A 6,848-nucleotide genomic window follows, 5' to 3' on the forward strand; every position below is an offset into this window, starting at 1 on the left:
TCGCTCAAAGTCCGTCAACTGCACATACGGTTCACGTCCACGCTGTCGCGGCATGCTACCAGTGTTAAAGACTGCGATGGAGCTCCGTATGCCACGGCAAACTGGCTGACACTGACGGCGGCGGTGCACAAATGCTGCGCAGCTAGCGCCATTCGACGGCCAACACCGCGGTTCCTGGTGTGTCCGCTGTGCCGTGCGTGTGATCATTGCTTGTACAGCCCTCTCGCAGTGTCCGGAGCAAGTATGGTGGGTCTGACACACCGGTGTCAATGTGTTCTTTTTTCCATTTCCAGGAGAGTATTATTGCATTAAATGGTGTGTCACGTGATGCTCTAAACGCTGTTGTCTTGGATTCATTTTCTCCACACTGTGTGGTTCTTTCTACATATCACATTTTTGTGTTTTTTTTTTTTTCTTTGCGTCCAGCCGTTACTTCTAGGACAGAAATTTGTCTCGGACTTTTACGGTCTTTTTAGTTCTTCACCAACGGCCTTGTGTGGTATTCGGTGCGTCCTCCGTTCCGTTGGAACACTAATAGAACCTTTACTCTCATTTTATGCCCTGCTCAGTTGTGTGCTTGAGGCTGGATGCGTTTTACACACAAGCACGTTCTGGTAGTAATCCAGTTTATGCTTGAACTTCTACGACAATTTGAATTGTGGTGTCCCGGAACAAACACGAGCAGCAAATTTCGTACAACACATTTCTAACGATGCCACTAGACTTCCAGGAATAAGTGACAGACCTAGAGGGGAGTTTGCGCTCGTCATTGTCTCAGCAATTTAAGTGAAAATGAAATTTGTTTAGTCTTGGAGGGTACCATGCTACGTTTATTGTTTCAAGTTTTGACTCGTGCTATGGGGAGCTCTCAGTTGGCCCCATTGGAAGCGTATTTTCCCCGAACTGCATATGTTTCGGTTCGAATACTAGTCCGTCATACACTTATCACCAGTGAGCAACACTGACGCCCGCCTAGAAAAGTACTTGAGCCTTATTTGATATCTGGATCGAGATTATGGTTCTTAGTTATGATCTTCCATCACCTCTCCTCAAGCCCACTTGAAAATTCCTTACACTAGCACTTTTGTTGTGACCACTGTCTATATTAAAGCAATACACTGACGTGACAAAAGTCATGGTTTAGCGATGTGGACATATACAATGGCAGTAGTATCGCGCATGCAATGTATAAAACGGTTACGTTGTCATTTTTATTGTGGAGATTCACGTGAAAAACTTTCCGATGTGATTATGGTCCCACGACGGGAGTTAACAGAATTTAGACGTAGAATATTAGTTGAAGATAGACGCGTTGGACATTACATTCCGGAAATCGTTAAGGAATTCAGTAGTCAGAGATCCACAGTGACAACAGTGTGCCGAAAATACCAAATTTCCGGCATTATCTCTCACTACAGACAACGCTGTGTCCGACGACCTTCACTTACCAACCCAGAACAACTGTGTTGTCAGTGATAACAGACAAGTAACACTGCTTGAAATAACCGCAGAAATCAATGTGAGGCGTACGACGAACGTATCAGTTAGGACATCGCGGCGAAATTGGTGTTAATGGGCTATGGCAGCAGACGAATGACGCAAGAGCCTTCGCCAACACCACAATATCACCTGCAGCGCTTCTCCTGGGTTCGTGACCATATGGGTTGGGCTCTAGACGACTGGAAAACCGCACCCTGGGCACACGGGTCCCGATTTCAACTGGTAAGAGCTGACGGTAGAGTTCGAGTGTGGCACAAACCTCAATAAGCCGTGGATCCAAGTCGTCATCAAGGCACTGTGCAAGCTGATGATTTCTCCATAACGGTGTGGACTGTGTTTACACGGAATGGACTGGGTCTTCTGGTTCAACTGATACGATCACTGACTGGAAACGGACATCATTTGCGCCCATTCATGGACTTCATTTTCATGGATGGCGATGCACCATGTCACGAGGTCACAATTCTTTGTTATTGGTTTGAAGAACATTCTGGATAGTTCGAGCGAATGATTTGGCACCAAGACCACCCGACGTGAATCCCTATGAACATTTATGGGTCGTAATATAGAGGTTAGTTCATGCACTTTCGTAATTATAGACGGCCGTAAAGGCAGCATGATTCATTGTTTCTGCAATGGTTTTCCAACAACTTGTCGAGTCTGCCACGTCGAGTTGCTGTACTACACCAGGCAGAGGAGACCCAACTCCTTAGCAGGTATCCCATGTGTTCCTTCCGTCTTCCCCTCTCCCCCCCACCCTAGTGTATGCTACTGCTGTACTGTCGTCAATAAATACTGACGAATGTGATGAAACTTTACTTTGATGTTTCTAATTTATCTCTAAGCGGAATGTGTAATAGCCACAAAAATGGAGATATCACCATAATGCCATAATATTAATAAAGGGTGTTCGTGAAGTCTCGTTATCAGTCATAAGTGGCCTAGAAGTGGGAAACTGCCCCTAAAGGCGGAAGAATCTGCAATGATCAACGGCATGAGGATGCACAAGGCAATGGAAACCACTTCATTAAAGACACGTAACGTGTATCAGTAGGACATGTCGCATGTAATTGAAGAAGTGTGATGATGATCTCTCCATTGACAAAAGAATTCGAAATAATCCAACATTTGGATCTCTGGGAGGGGCTGCCAATTGGCAGGTAACCACTAAAAAAAGATTGAACAATGAACGGAAGGATAACGCTCTAAGAGTCGACGCGTGGAATGTCAGAAGTTTGAACGTGGTAAGGAAACTAGAAAATCCGAGAAGGGAAATGCAAAGGCTTAATTTACGTACAGTAGCGGTCAGTGAAGTGAGGTGGAAGGAAGACAAGGATTTCTCGTCAGATAATTGTAGGGTAATATCAACAGCAGCAGAAAATGGTGTAACAAGAGTAGGATTCATTATGAGTAGGAAGGTAGGGCAGATAGTGTGTTTCTGTGAACACTTCAGCGACAGGGTCGTTCTTATCAGAATGAACAGCAAACCAACACCGACAACGATAGTTCAGGTATACACGACGACGTCGCAAGCTGAAGTTGAAGAGAGAGAGGAAGTGTATGAGGATATTGAAAGGGTAATATACTATGTAAAGGGGGATCAATATCTAATAGTCATGGGGGACTGGAATGCAGTTGTAGGGGAAGGAGTAGCAGAAAAGATTACAGGAGAATATGGGTTTGGGAGAAGGAATGAGAGAGGAGAAAGACTAATTGAGTACTGTAACAAGTTTCAGCTAGTAATAGCGAATACCCTGTTCAAGAATCACAAGAGGAGGTAAACTTGGAAATGGCCGGGTGATACAGGAAGATATCAGTTAGATTTCATCATGGTCAGATAGGGATTCCGAAATCAGTGGATTGTAACGTGTACCCAGGAGCAGATATAGGCTCAGATCGCAATATAGTAGTGATGAATAGTAGGCTGAAGTTTAAGACATTAGTGAGGGAGGACCAATACGCAAAGAAGTGGGATACGGAAGTACTAAGGAATGACGAGATACGTTCGAAGTTCTCTAAGCCTACAGATACAGCAATAAGGAATAGCTCAGTAGGCAGTACAGTTGAAGAAGAATGGACATCTCTGAAAAGGGCCATCGCAGAAGTTGGGAAGGAAAACATAGGTACAAAGAAGTTAACTGTGAAGAAACCGTGGGTAACAGAAGAAATACTTCAGTTGATTGATGAAAGGAGGAAGTATAAAAACGTTTCGGGAAACACAAGTCGCTGTGGAATGAAATAAATAGGAAGTGCAGGGAAGCTAAGACGAAATGGCTGCATGAAAAATGTGAAGAAATCGAAAAAGAAATGATTGTCGGAAGGACTGACTCAGCATACAAGAAAGTCAAAACAATCTTCGGTGAAATTAAAAGGAAGGGTGGTAACATTAAGAGTGCAGCGGGAATTCCAATGTTAAACGCAGAGAAGAGAGTGGATAGGTGGAAAGTTGTTGTTGTTGTGGTCTTCAGTCCTGAGACTGGTTTGATGCACCTCTCCATGCTACTCTATCCTGTGCAAGCCTCTTCATCTCCCAGTATCTACTGCAACCTACATCCTTCTGAATCTGCTTAGTGTATTCATCTCTTGGTCTCCCTCTACGATTTTTACCCTCCACACTGCCCTCCAATGCTAAATTTGTGATCCCTTGATGCCTCAAAACATGTCCTACCAACCGATCCCTTCTTCTAGTCAAGTTGTGCCACAAACTTCTCTTCTCCCCAATCCTATTCAATACCTCCTCATTAGTTACGTGATCTACCCACCTTATCTTCAGCATTCTTCTGTAGCACCACATTTCGAAAGCTTCTATTCTCTTCTTGTCCAAACTAGTTATCGTCCATGTTTCACTTCCATACATGGCTACACTCCATACAAATACTTTCAGAAACGACTTCCTGACACTTAAATCTATACTCGATGTTAACAAATTCCTCTTCTTGAGAAACGCTTTCCTTGCCATTGCCAGTCTACATTTTATATCCTCTATACTTCGACCATCATCGGTTATTTTACTCCCTAAATAGCAAAACTCCTTTACTACTTTAAGTGTCTCATTTCCTAATCTAATTCCCTCAGCATCACCCGACTTAATTTGACTACATTCCATTATCCTCGTTTTGCTTTTGTTGATGTTCATCTTATATCCTCCTTTCAAGACACTGTCCATTCCGTTCAACTGCTCTTCCAAGTCCTTTGCTGTCTCTGACAGAATTACAATGTCATCGGCGAACCTCAAAGTTTTTACTTCTTCTCCATGAATTTTAATACCTAATCCGAATTTTTCTTTTGTTTCCTTTACTGCTTGCTCAATATACAGATTGAATAACATCGGGGAGAGGCTACAACCCTGTCTTACTCCTTTCCCAACCACTGCTTCCCTTTCATGCCCCTCGACTCTTATAACTGCCATCTGGTTTCTGTACAAACTGTAAATAGCCTTTCGCTCCCTGTATTTTACCCCTGCCACCTTCAGAATTTGAAAGAGAGTATTCCAGTTAACATTGTCAAAAGCTTTCTCTAAGTCTACAAATGCTAGAAACGTAGGTTTGCCTTTCCTTAATCTTTCTTCTAAGATAAGTCGTAAGGTCAGTATTGCCTCACGTGTTCCAACATTTCTACGGAATCCAAACTATTCTTCCCCGAGGTCGGCTTCTACTAGTTTTTCCATTCGTCTGTAAAGAATTCGCGTTAGTATTTTGCAGCTGTGACTTATTAAACTGATTGTTCGGTAATTTTCACATCTGTCAACACCTGCTTTCTTTGGGATTGGAATTATTATATTCTTCTTGAAGTCTGAGGGTATTTCGCCTGTCTCATACATCGTGCTCACCAGATGGTAGAGTTTTGTCATGACTGGCTCTCCCGAGGCCATCAGTAGTTCAAATGGAATGTTGTCTACTCCTGGGGCCTTGTTTCGACTCAGGTCTTTCAGTGCTCTGTCAAACTCTTCACGCAGTATCTTATCTCCCATTTCGTCTTCATCTACATCCTCTTCCATTTCCATAATATTGCCCTCAAGTACATCGCCCTTGTATAAACCCTCTATATACTCCTTCCACCTTTCTGCTTTCCCTTCTTTGCTTAGAACTGGGTTGCCATCTGAGCTCTTGATATTCATACAAGTGGTTCTCTTTTCTCCAAAGGTCTCTTTAATTTTCCTGTAGGCAGTATCTATCTTACCCCTAGTCAGACAAGCCTCTACATCCTTACATTTGTCCTCTAGCCATCCCTGCTTAGCCATTTTGCACTTCCTGTCGATATCATTTTTGAGACGTTTGTATTCCTTTTCGCCTGCTTCATTTACTGCATTTTTATATTTTCTCCTTTCATCAATTAAATTCAATATTTCTTCCGTTACCCAAGGATTTCTATTAGCCCTCGTCTTTTTACCTACTTGATCCTCTGCTGCCTTCACTACTTCATCCCTCAGAGCTACCCATTCTTCTTCTACTGTATTTCTTTCCCCCATTCCTGTCAATTGTTCCCTTATGCTCTCCCTGAAACTCTCTACAACCTCTGGTTCTTTCAGTTTATCCAGGTCCCATCTCCTTAAATTCCCACCTTTTTGCAGTTTCTTCAGTTTCAATCTGCAGTTCATAACCAATAGATTGTGGTCAGAATCCACATCTGCCCCAGGAAATGTCTTACAATTTAAAACCTGGTTCCTAAATCTCTGTCTTACCATTATATAATCTATCTGACACCTTTTAGTATCTCCAGGATTCTTCCAGGTATACAACCTTCTTTTATGATTCTTGAACCAAGTGTTGGATATGATTAAGTTATGCTCTGTGCAAAATTCTACAAGGCGGCTTCCTCTTTCATTCCTTCCCCCCAATCCATATTCACCTACTACACTCCTGGAAATGGAAAAAAGAACACATTGACACCGGTGTGTCAGTCCCACCATACTTGCTCCGGACACTGCGAGAGGGCTGTACAAGCAATGATCACACGCACGGCACAGCGGACACACCAGGAACCGCGGTGTTGGCCGTCGAATGGCGCTAGCTGCGCAGCATTTGTGCACCGCCGCCGTCAGTGTCAGCCAGTTTGCCGTGGCATACGGAGCTCCATCGCAGTCTTTAACACTGGTAGCATGCCGCGACAGCGTGGACGTGAACCGTATGTGCAGTTGACGGACTTTGAGCGAGGGCGTATAGTGGGCATGCGGGAGGCCGGGTGGACGTACCGCCGAATTGCTCAACACGTGGGGCGTGAGGTCTCCACAGTACATCGATGTTGTCGCCAGTGGTCGGCGGAAGGTGCACGTGCCCGTCGACCTGCGACCGGACCGCAGCGACGCATGGATGCACGCCAAGACCGTAGGATCCTACGCAGTGCCGTAG

The sequence above is a fragment of the Schistocerca cancellata genome, chromosome 2 (genome assembly GCF_023864275.1).
Source record: "Schistocerca cancellata isolate TAMUIC-IGC-003103 chromosome 2, iqSchCanc2.1, whole genome shotgun sequence".
NCBI classification, from domain to species: domain Eukaryota; kingdom Metazoa; phylum Arthropoda; class Insecta; order Orthoptera; family Acrididae; genus Schistocerca; species Schistocerca cancellata.